The sequence below is a fragment of the Podarcis vaucheri genome (genome assembly GCF_965113315.1).
Source record: "Podarcis vaucheri genome assembly, chromosome: 16".
NCBI classification, from domain to species: Eukaryota; Metazoa; Chordata; class Lepidosauria; order Squamata; family Lacertidae; genus Podarcis; species Podarcis vaucheri.
The window spans coordinates 20,081,565-20,093,600 of NC_138754.1; the positions used below are offsets into that span (position 1 = coordinate 20,081,565).

The following is a 12,036-nucleotide window of genomic DNA, read 5'->3' on the forward strand; positions in this document are numbered from 1 at the left end:
GAGAAGTGTGACTGGCCCAAGGTCACCCAGCAGCTGCATGTGGAGGAGCGGGGAATCGAACCCAGTTCCCCAGATTACAAGTCCACTGCTCTTAACCACTACAACACACTGGCCGACACCTATTGAAGATGACTTTAGGGCAGCATGGCTGGTTCCACCACACAGGCCACCAAGAGTTGGAAGGGACCCAGAGAATCATCTAGCCAACCCCCTCGAAATGCAGGGATAAGCAGCTGTCCCATACGAGGATCAAACCTGCAACCTTGGTGTTATTAGCACCACACTCTAACCAACAGAACTATTCAGAATCCTGCTTGGGGGAAGAGGCATGCTGAGGCTCCCTTGCACCCTTGGGCAAGGAGATGTTGGCCACCCAGAGAATCAGCTTGTAGCCACTCTGAACCAGAGGGGTGTGATCTGTGTGCCCTTGGCAGCAGTAACCTAGCCAACTCCTTGGTACGGCCCTCCTTGGGGGCGTACCACAAACATCTGGACTACATGAACTTTGGGCCTGATCCAGCAGCAAACGTATTCTTTTTTCTTATCTATCGCCTTTAAAACCTTGAACAGCAGACGAAGCAACTTGGGGGGCGGGGGCTGGTCCGGATGAAGCCTCTGATGCCGAGGTTGTGCAGGGAGGGGTTAACACCTACATCTACGATGACCCTCACCCCACCAATTTGACACTGAAGAGAAGATCCAATTAGAGTCCAGCAGGTGAAAGTCAAAAGGTTGGGGTTACATTCCTACATTGGCTCCCAGTATGTTTCTGAGCACAATTCAAAGTGTTGGTGCTGACCTTTAAAGCCCTAAACGGCCTCGGTCCAGTATATCTAAAGGAGTGTCTCCATCCCCATCGTTCTACCCAGACACTGAGGTCAGTGCCGAGGGCCTTCTGGTGGTTTCCTCACAGCGAGAAGTGAGGTGACAGGGAAGCAGGCAGAGGGCCTTCTCGGTAGTGGTGCCCTCCCTGTGGAACCCCCTCCCACCAGATGTCAAAGAGAACAACAACTACCAGACTTTTTGAAGACATCGGAAGACAGCCCTGTTTGGGGAAGTTTTTAATGTTTGATGTATTATAGTATTTTTTTGGAAGCTGCCCAGAGTGGCTGGGGAGGCCCAGCCAGATGGGCGGGGTATAAATAAATTATTATTATTATTATTATTATTATTATTATTATTATTATTATTATTATTATTATTATTATTATTATTATTATTATTCCAGGCCTGTCCTACTCAAGAGTAGACCCGTTGAAATGAATGGATCTGCTAGCCACAGCCATTCACTCTGCGCTGAGTAGGATTAATACTGAAGCATCCCGCGGAGCTGCCTGTAGGGAATGACACGCACGCGCGCCCTACTCTGAGTGGGACTAACATTTGATGCACATCCCACGGAGTTGGGCCACCTGTTGGATTCAAGGCTGAGAGACGGAGCAGGCGGCCTGGGCAGAGTCCGACCCTCAACTACCGCCACGCACCCCTCTTCCTTTAAAAAGGTTCGCTAGGCTCGCCGCCGGTTCTCGCGCGCCGGGCCTCTCCGCGCAGCCGTCGGACTCCAGCGCCCTCCAACGAGCGCCCCGGGCGGAAAGGTCACGTCGCCTCTCCTGGGAAGCGCGAGAAGAAGCCGCCCGCCGAGGCCGAGGCCGCGAGAGGGCAAAGGAAGGGGGAGGCGTCGGCAGCCAACGGAGAGAAGCGGCGGCGAAGACGCTCTGCCGTGCGCAAAGGTTCGCCGTCGGGGGGAGCGAGAGAGCGCACAGCCTTCGGGGCTTGCGCGCTTCCCGCCACCCTTGCGGGCGACCTGCCGTCGGAGCGAGAGGACAGAGGCAGACAGACGGGAGCCAGGCAGGCGAGTGACTGGGGGCGGGGGGGAAGGGGGCTGGCTCGAGGGGAGGGGAGGCGAAGGGGTGGCTCAGGGGTAGGGGAGAAGGAGGGACGGATTCTTGGCCCCGGGACAGCCCTGGCGCCTGCCTCCTTCCCTCCTCCGAGGGGGCGTCCCCTCTCCTCTACCCCTCCAGCTTCCTGCGCGGGGAGGGCGGTCGGGGATCTCCTCCTTTCTCTCGACGGGAAGCTGCGCAGAGGTGCCGCCGCCGGTCGGGCTAGCGGCTTTCCAAATATAGCACGTGCGCCTCGCGCGAAAGGGAAAGTGTTTGCGTGGGGGTGAGGGGGTTGCGATTGCACGCCCCCTTTCGTTCCTAGGTCCGAGGATCTCGACCGTCGACTCGGAATTTTAGGTGGGGGTGGGAGGAGGAGGACGGGGGAAGGGGCAGAGAGCTGTCTGCGTGCGCGCTGGCTTCCCATAGCAACCCAGCTTTGAACGCCCCCCACATCATTCCTCGCTTTTTCCCTGGGGGGGGGGGACGAGGATCAAATAGGGCTAAATTGTCTGAGAGAAGGGGGCGGGAAGCTTTTATCCCCCGCTTCCAAATAGCCCAATAAAAGATTATTTTTGTGGGGGGAGAGATTTGGGTTCCTGGACCTTCCTGGTAATGGATTTAGTTTGCAAAGCGGGGGGGGGGGGGCGGGCTTGCGTTAAATCCACGTCTGCAGTGCTATATGGCTGCTCGTTTCTAAGGCTGTGTGCAAACTATGAAGCATAATAGAATCACATTTCTTTTGCCCTCTCAAAGAATTGTGAGTGCTGTGGTTTGCTAAAGGTTGCTGGGAATTGGAACTCCATGAGGGGAAAACAACAGTGCCCAGAATTCTTTGAGGGGCATGTGCTTTGAATGTGCTCTTAAAAGTATACGGTAAAGGACCCCTGTATGGTCAAGTCCAGTCAAAGGCGACTATGAGGTTGCAGCGCTCATCTCGCTTTCAGACCGATGGAGCCGACATTTGTCCACAGACAGCTTTCTGGGTCATGTGGCCAGCAGGACTAAACCGCTTCTGGTGCAATGGAACACCGTGATGGAAACCAGAGCGCACAGAAACACCGTTTACTTTCCTGCCGCAGTGATACCTATTTATCTACTTGCACTGGCATGCTTTCAAACTGCTAGGTTGGCAGAATCTGGGAAAGAGCTCACTCCATCATGGGGATTCGAACCGCCGACCTTCTGATTGGCAAGCCCAAGAGGCTCAGTGGTTTAGACCACAGCGCCACCCACGACCCTCTCTTAAAAGTATAGTGTGCAGGTAGCGTGGGAGCACAATTTCTGGATCGAAGGGTGCTCCGTTCTGTCTTGGAAGTTTTTCTCTTTTAGGGAGCCCTTAGCAAAGGTGTCCCTCCCATGTGTGTGTCCTCCCCTTCCCCACAGGGCTGGATGTGAGGCTCTGGACATCTCTGACTGGCGCAGGCTGTGTCTCCCACCAGCCCTGCTTTGTGCTCTCTTGAGTATTTTGTTTTTCCTGCCTGCAATTTGCTGGAAAGGCCTCGGCTTCTGTGGCAGCGGCTGACCAGTGCATGTTATTCACAGCATAGCCCTATGCATGTTTACTCAGGAGTAAGCCCATGGTCAATATGATGAAGTCCAATGTAAGCATGTACCTGTTGGATCATCTCACAGAATATGGCTAAAACTGCAGCCCCGCACACTAGGGATGGGGAAACCTTGTCAGTCTGAGGGCCACATTCCACATGCTGGTGGCCGGAGGGGACGTGTGTCCAGGTGGGTGGAGCGACGAATGTAAGCTGTACCTTTCTGGGGGTGGGTTAGTTTCTACACACACTTGCACCCCCTCTCTATCCCCCTATAAAGGCAAGCAGGAGTCTTTGCCAGAGTTCAAGGACACATTACAATCAGGCAAAAATATCCAGGGGTGTGGCTTGTGGAGAGGGGTGTGGCCCGTGGGGAGGGGGCGTGGTTCACGGAATGTATTGCAGGCCAGATAGGGTGAGTGTACAGAGCCAGTTTGGTGTAGCAGTTAGAGCAGGGTTTCCCAAACTTGGGCCTGTTTTTGGACTACAACTCTCATGATTCCTAGCTAGCAAGACCAGTGGTTGGGGATGATGGGAATTGTGGTCCAAAAACAGCTGGAGACCCAAGTTTGGGAAACCCTGGCTTAGTGTCTGTCGGAGCAGGACATGGGAGACCAGGGTTTGAATCCCCACAGAGCCATTAAGCTCACTGGCTGACTTGGGGCCTGTCACTCCCTCTCTCGGCCTAACCTACCTCACAGGGTTGTTGTAGGGATAAAATGGGGAGCGAGAGAACGATGTACACCACCTTGAGTTCCTTGGAGAAAAAGGCGGGGTTATATTTGCCTGGAAAACAAGCTTTTTGAGGAACAGCTGAGGGAGCTGGTTATGCTTAGCTTGGGGAAGAGGACTGAGAAGACAGGTATTATGTCCATCTTCAAATATCTGAAGGGCTGTCACACAGAAGATGGAGCAAGCTTGTTTTTCTGCTGCTCCAGAAGGGAAGACCCCAACCATAGTGTCAGGGAACTGCCATCGGAGCCAAGAGTGGAGGTAAGGCTCTCCGACGATGCGGGAGAAGGGACCAGCAGAGGGAGAGAAGACACTTCCCTTGGGGAAGGAAATCAGCGTGACACCTGGGAGGAAGGGGAGCAGGGAAGGACTTCGGAGAGAGGGCTCCAGGACTCTTCCACAGAGACCAGCGGGGAGAGTCCAGGACCTCCGCTGGCCACTCCTACTCTGCGCAGAAGACTTCCGTGCAGGGAGTCTAGGCGAAGACTTGGTGTCAAGGAGTTTTTATGTTGGAAGAAGTTCAGGAAACGCCCACTGACGGATTCTGCCAGTGACTGACACAGCCACGGAGTAAGGGCTGTCCAGCCAGGGAAAGGTTTAGCCAGGGAACGTTGCCTAGAGCATCCGCACCCTCTACGCACAAGCAACCCCCAATTCCCTTTACAGATAGGATTCAAATGACAGAAAAGGAGATTCCAACTAAATGTTAGCAAGAAGTTTCTGATGGTAAGAGTTGTTCTACAGTGGATCGGGCCACCATGGAAAGTGAGGATCTCCTTCGTCAGGGGCGAAACAAGGCTTTATTTTGCCAGGTCAAGGACCCAGTTTGGCACCCCACATTTATGTACAAACACACACAGGCTGGGAGCCTCAATGGCGCCCTCTGGAGGCTTCACGCGGGGCAACCCCCCAATAGCTACAGCACTGCGTTCACTGGAGTTTTTTTAAAAACACAGGTTGGATGGCCACTTGTCAGGGATGATTTGGTTGTGATTCCAGCATTGTGGGGGTTGGACTAGATGACCCTTGGGACCCCATCCGATTCTACAGTTCTATGAAATGCAGGGAATGCATAGAAAAGATAAACAGGGCTGCCTTGGGTTCTTGAGATTCCCCACACTGCCATAAGCCAGATTCCTTTGTTCTGCAAACTGTAGGAAGCCTCTGTGCCCTATCTCTTAGTTTTTCTTCTCCACAGGAAAAGGTGGGGCTCCTGATCTCTCTCTGTGAATGCAGCCTATGCAGGCAGTGAGTGACTTACCCTTTCCTACCTTGTGTACTCAAAATGCTTGAGCCTGCCTAGCAGGGGAGTGTGGTTTCCATTTCTATAGATTCCCCCGGGGACTTTAGAGACCTCTTTTTTTTTTTGCTGGTGGGATTAAAACCCGCCTAGTGGGGGTGTTGTTGTTAAGGAGAGAGAGTGACTCTTAGGCAGGGGGAAAGGAACAGCTGTGATTCACATCAGGAGCAACAGTGGTTTGCTGAGAAACAAGCAAAGTAGCAGCAGCAATGGGAGGTCGTGGGAGGAGAATTGGTTGTAATGTAAAGGGCGGGTAGCTCAGGCGGTAGAGCACGAGACTCTTAATCTCGGGGTCCCGGGTTCGAGTCCCATATTTGGTGAAAGATATCTGTGTTGCAGGGGGCTGGACTTGATGACCCTCGTGGTCCTTTCCACCTCTACAAGTCTGTGATTCTGTGAGGCAGAGGCGGGTCTGGGCGATCTTGTGTTTCCAACCTACACTTAACACAGGGATGCCCAACTTGGGGGGCTGTTCGTTCTCCCCCCCAGGCAAAGAAATGATTGAAGGGATGGAATAACACCCCTACAAGGAAGGGCCGAAGCATTTGGGACTTCTTAGAGAAAAGGAGACAAGATAGAATTTTTTTAATGATGGAGAAAGCGGAAAGAGAAAAGTTTTTTCCCTCCCTCTCTCCTAACATGAGAACTCGTGGACAGTTGAACGCTGGGAGCAGAGCTTTCCAAACTTTTCATGTTGCTGACACACTTTTTAGACGTGCATCATTTCGCGACACAGTTTTACTAGCAAGCAGGAGGTTAAAGGGGTAAAGGGTGGCCGACTCTGGGGTTGCAGCGCACATCTCGCTTTATTGGCCGAGGGAGCTGGTGTACAGCTTCCGGGTCATATGGCCAGCATGACTAAGCCATTTCTGGCGAACCAGAGCAGCGCACGGAAACACCATTTACCTTCCCGCCAGAGCGGTACCTATTTATCTACTTGCACTTTGGCATGCTTTCAAACTGCTAGGTTGGCAGGAGCAGGGACGGAGCAACGGGAGCTCACCCCGTCGCGGGGATTCGAACCACCGACCTGATCGGCAAGTCCTAGGCTCTGTGGTTTAACTAACCCTTTTCCAGCCCCGGGAGGAACGCACCTGCACACTGCAGCTGACACACTAACGTGTCACGGCACACAGTTTGGAAAGCTCTGGTTAGGAGAATCAGGACAGAAATGACTTTTTCGTGCAGTGCACAGTGGAACTCTCTGCCACTGGATGGCCACCAACCTGGATGTCTTAAAAAGGAGATAAGACAAACCCATGGAGGATGAGGCTGCCCATGGCTACTAGACATGGTGGGTGTGTTTTACTGCTGTCAAAGGCAGTACAGTATGACTCTGAAAACCAGTTGCTGGGAATTGCTGGGGATGTAACTGACTGTGTTCTTAGATAAATAAGGAATACTATTCATTGTATCAAATTTCAACAGAAGTAACTCATAAAGTTCAACAAACGAACAAAGCAGAAGACCCAGTGGATCAGATCATTCTCTAGTCAGTTTGTGCTTGTCCGTATAACCCTACTTTGTAACAGTTGCTGCTTACGACAGCTACTACTATGCCATAAGATCCACTGTCTTGTAATATCACATATGGTACGTACAGTTATTTATTGTTTGATATTATTGTTGCTGTAAGATGTGAGATCATGATATTGTATTTACTTGCATTACTTAGTGCTTTAACTACTGATGAAGCCCAGGACGGCGAAACAAGGCCAATATTCTGGAAATCCTTGTCCAGACTCCGTGAAAGGATTTTGTGGAACTGTAACAACCTTTCATGTAGATTGTTTGGACTTTATGAACAGACAGGTGGAATAGACACCATTACACGGATGGAACTTATGCATGAACTGACATGTCTTTATTGAGGATGCTTTACGTGACCATAGGTTGGTTTGTTGTTGTTTTGGGAACTGCAGGGGGGCAGAATGCTGTTGTGCTGAGGTCTGGCTTGCAGGCATCTGTTCAGCCACTCTGAGAACAGGATGCTGGACTCGGTGGGCCATTGGCCTGATGCGTCGGGCGGTTCTTATGCACATTTGCGTATGTTCCAGTAGATACGTAAGCATCCTCTGCCTCTGCTCCATGCTGTCATTTAGCTTGCGTGCAAATCTGGCCCTTCTCCAGCTTTGCACCTTGATCTGCCTCCTACAATTTATCAGTTTTGTTTAGGAGCTTCAAATGCCACTTCAAAGCCCACCTTTTGGTGCACCATCAGGGATGGGGAATGTGTGCTGATATTTCAGGTGGGGAATCCGCTTCCTGCCAGGGCCTGTGTTCCATCAGGCATTCCACCTGGGGCCAGGCTGCGTGCCTGCGCTTGGTGGGGCTGGGGCAAGAAACAAAGAGGAAGGGCCATAACTCATTTGACAGATGTGTAGAAGATTCCAGGTTCAATCCCCAGTGTCTCCAGATAGGGCTGGGAATGTCCCCTGCCTGGAGAGTTGCTGCTGGTCAGTGTAGACAATACTGGCCTAGATGGGCTAATGGTCTAATATAAGGCAGATTTCTCTGTTCTATATTCCTGATGCGCAGGGTGTGCTTCCTTTCTCTGTTTAAATTGCTGGTCTTTAAAGCCTAAATGGCCTGGATTCAGGGTCTCGGGGGCTAGTCGCTGGTCTCCTTGCATTATCTGGGTTTGGCAGCTCTTTTCATAGGTTAACCATTTGCCATCGTTCTGAACCAGCAGAGGAAAATGTGGGATGCTGAAGATTTCTTTAAAGCACCTGGGTATGAGAAAGAGAAAGAGATTTTTATTTATTTTTTTTAGTGGGGGGCGTCTTTGTCATTGGACCATAGCTTAATGAGAGAACACCTGTTTTGCATGCTGGACGTCCCAGTTTCATTTGCTGGCATCTCTAGGTAGGATAGAAAGAGACCCCGGAGGTTGTGGACTTTCCTTCCTCGGAGGTTTTTAAGCAGAGGTTGGATGGCCACCTGTCACGGATGCTTTAGCTGAGATTCCTGCATTGCAGGGGGGTTGGACTAGATAACCCGTGGGGTCCCTTCCAACTATGATTCTATGATTCCTGACTTAAAACCTAGACTGCCACTGCTAGCCAGTCTAGACAATACTGAGCTAGATGGACCAAGGATCTGACTCAGTATAAGGCACCTTCCTATGTTCCTATTTAATCCTGCCTTTAATTCAGAACGGTGAGGACTAGCAACTTCATTTTTAGGGAAGGAGTCATAACTAAGTGGGAGAGAACCTGCTTTGCATGCAGAAGTTCAATCCTTGGCTTCTCCAGGAAAGTCGAGGAATGCCCCCCCCTTAAACCATGGAGTGCAGCTGCCAGTCAGTGCTGGCAACAGAGCTAGATGGACCAAGCCTCCAGCTCGATATCAGGCTGATTCTGTGTTTCTAAAAGTGAGTGCCCTCCCTTCTTTCTTGCCCTCTCTCTTTTCTGCCACCCCCTTTGCTCCTCTTGCTATCCACAGGCAGGCTGGACCTCACGCTCAGGTTCCCCTGCTCTGCATATTAAATACGATTGTGATAATTGCAGGCAAGGTTCCCAGCACTGGCCCAGCTGTCTGGTTTCCAAAATCCAAATGGTCCCAAGATGCAGGCATCCAGATGTCTTGCTGGTGCTTCTCGTGTTCTTCATCCCTGGATGCCAGAGATGCTGTCTGAGGGGCATGCCTGCACACAGCCAGCCGGTGCGCCTTTTTTGAGAGCTGTTGACAGGGCGGGGTGTGATATTGGTGTGAGGATTACTGCTGGCACTGCAAAGTGAAATCGCTGCTTTTCAGATCTCTGAGGATGGGCTGTAGGAGAGTTTGCCTGTGGAATGAGGAATGGGGAATTCCATCCAAAACAGGTGGTTCTCCTTTGTTCCACATATTTCAGGGAGTCTTCGGGACCCTCCCACTCTTTCTCCAGAGAAGTGTTGATCATGCTGCTCAGTGGTAAAAATTATAATAAATTTTATTTATACCCCGCCCTCCCCAGCCAAGACCAGGCTCAGGGCAGCTAACAACCAATAATAAAGACAAGTTGATTAAAATACAACTTAAAAAACAAGATTAAAATGCAACATTAAAACATTAAGATGCAGCCTCTTCACAGGAGGAGAAAGGAAAAAAGAAAGAGGGGGAGGGAATGAAATTGATTCTAAGCCAAAGGCCAGGCAAAACAACTCTGTCTTACAGGCCCTGCGGAAAGAAATCAGATCCTGCAGGGCCCTGGTCTCATGAGGCAGAGCGTTGCACCAGGCCAGAGCCAGTGTTGAAAAGGCCCTGGCTCTGGCTGAGGCTAATCTAACTTCCTTAGGGCCCAGGACCTCTAGGGTGTTGCTGTTTATGGACCTTAAGGTCCTCTGTGGGGCATACCAGGAGAGGCGGTCCCATAGGTATGAGGGTCCTAGGCCGTGAAGGGCTTTAAAAGTCAAAACCAGCACCTTAAATCTGACCCTGTACTCCACTGGGAGCCAGGGCAGCTGGAAAAGCACTGGGTGAATATGCTCCCATGGCAGAGACCACGTAGAGCCATCTACCTTGCATGCAGGAGGTTTCTGTTCCAATCTCCAGGTAGGGCTGGAAATTTATCTGAAGAGCAATGCTAAGCTGGTTGGACTCTGCATAAGGCAAGCTTCTTGTGTACCTGTGATGTCTCTGCCAGGGTAGATAAGGTTGAACACATTGCTGGTCTTTTTGGGTGGTGTCCTTGCAGCTGAGCAATGTACTGCTTAGAGAGACCTGCAAAAATTTAGGAATGGAGGAGGGTGCCTTAAGCTGAGTCAGTCCATTGGTCCATCTAGATTAGAAGGGTTTCCCAAATTTAAGTCTCGAGCTGCTGTTGGATGACAATTCAGGGCGGATGGGAGTTGTAGTCCAAAAACAGCTGGAGACCCCAGTTTGGGAAACCCTGGCCTACACTAACTGGCAGTCGCTCTCCAGGGTTTCAGGCAGGGGGCTTTCCCAACCCTACCGGGAGATGCTGTTGGGGATGGAAGCCGGGACCTAAAATCTGATTCGAAGCTAGATCTGTCAGTCCCAAGACTTCTCTCCCTCCCCCTCCCCTCTCTGGCATTTTCCATATATGGCCGGCTTGGGCAGAAGGTTTGGCAATCATGTTGCCTGTGGTGTTTTTTTTTACCTCCGAATCTCTGCAGCACCACAAACCGCTCTGGAGGTTCCCACTACAGTTCGGGTCATTTCAGAGAGATCCTGCAAGCCTTTCTGAAGTGTCCTGCTTCAGTTCAGGATCCGTCCCAATCTGCTAGGCACCCCCTAACACCTGCTGGTTGTTTTGTATCATTTATCTTGGGCAGGTGGGCTTTTGAGCTTTGTAAACTGTCCGGAGTGCCAGAACCCTCCTGCAGTTGTACAAAGAGATTCCTATGAGTGTAAGGCTGGTTGTCTCTGTGGGATCATGTGCTGCTTTGGGAGAGAGAACTTGGCATGAACAAACTGCTATGTGTCAACTGTAGCTCAGGGATAGGAGGTCCCCGGTTCAATCCTTGAATCCCACAACTTTAAAAAGGAGGCAGTAAAACAAAACCCAACATTTTAAGGGGAGGAGGAAGCTCCAGACAGCTTCCCTGTCCACACAACAGGAATAGTGTGGACAATTCCTACGGGAAGAGGCTAGTCCCTAAGTATTGCAGAATCCTGCTTCTCTTGGTGCAGAATTTGTAGCCAGAACTATCAACAGCAATTGTTCCTGGTGGTGTTAGGCTTGAGGAATCCTCTCCCCTGCCCCCCGATGGCACCAGGAGGCAGGGAGGAAACAAGAAAGTTCTTACGTATGATTTATTCAGTCATTGTGGTAAAAGACAAAGAATTCTGGTGATTCCTCCATAATGGAGTTGCTCACACTGAGCTCCTCCCCCTCTAGCAACAACACCTGCTTCTACGGCGTCTGTCCATGGACAACTGTCTCTGCGCTATTTGTTCTTACACCCTTAACAAACGCCGTGTTTTGGGAGAAGGGGGGTCGGTTATGCTGTCCAGAGACTTGTCTCTGCCTGCCCTCCCCCTTCTCCTAACACCACATAACTCGGCTGTTCACCTGTCTCTGAGCTGTTATCTTCCTCAAAGCCCTGCTGTAACTGCCTTCCTACTCTCTGGAAGCTACAGGAGAAGGGCGGGTGGAGAGACCTCTGCCATTTCTCCTTCACTTCAGTCCCTGACAGTGGGTACATGTCAGGTGTGTGTGCAGGAGCCAGGCCCTGTGACCAATAGGACTCTGCAGGACTGGGGCCTTCCTAAGCTTGTTCTGAAGAGGCAAGCCGTGGCCTCACAGGTGAGGCTGATTGGTAACTCACAGCACCTGGTGGCAAGAGCTGGGAAGGGATATAAGGTCAGCATTTCCCTTCGGCTCTTTGCCACAGCAACACATTTCCTGCCTTGCTGCGTTTGGCTTCTTGCTTCCTGATCCTTGAACCTCAGCTTCTTGACTCCCTGCTTCTTGATCCTCGGACCCCTCACTTCGTGACTCCTTATTTCTTGATCCTTGGACCCTTGACTTCATGACTCCTTGCTTTCTGACCCTCGGACTCTTGGCTTCCTGACTCCTGGCTTCTAGACCCCCGTTCCTGCTCCCACCCCGCCATCTTGCCCCTGGTCCTGACAT

The 12,036-nt window shown here is 51.3% G+C and overlaps 1 protein-coding gene across 1 annotated transcript in view; it reads left to right on the forward strand.

Moving 5' to 3' along the window:
- Nucleotides 1-1,517: 1,517 nt before the first annotated feature.
- The window catches only part of NOS1 (nitric oxide synthase 1), a gene marked incomplete at its 3' end in the record, with an annotated part of 180,453 nt that continues 169,934 nt past the window's right edge, over nucleotides 1,518-12,036 (forward strand). The window contains exon 1 of the mRNA XM_082202877.1: nucleotides 1,518-1,852. The remainder of the gene's footprint in view (nucleotides 1,853-12,036) is intronic.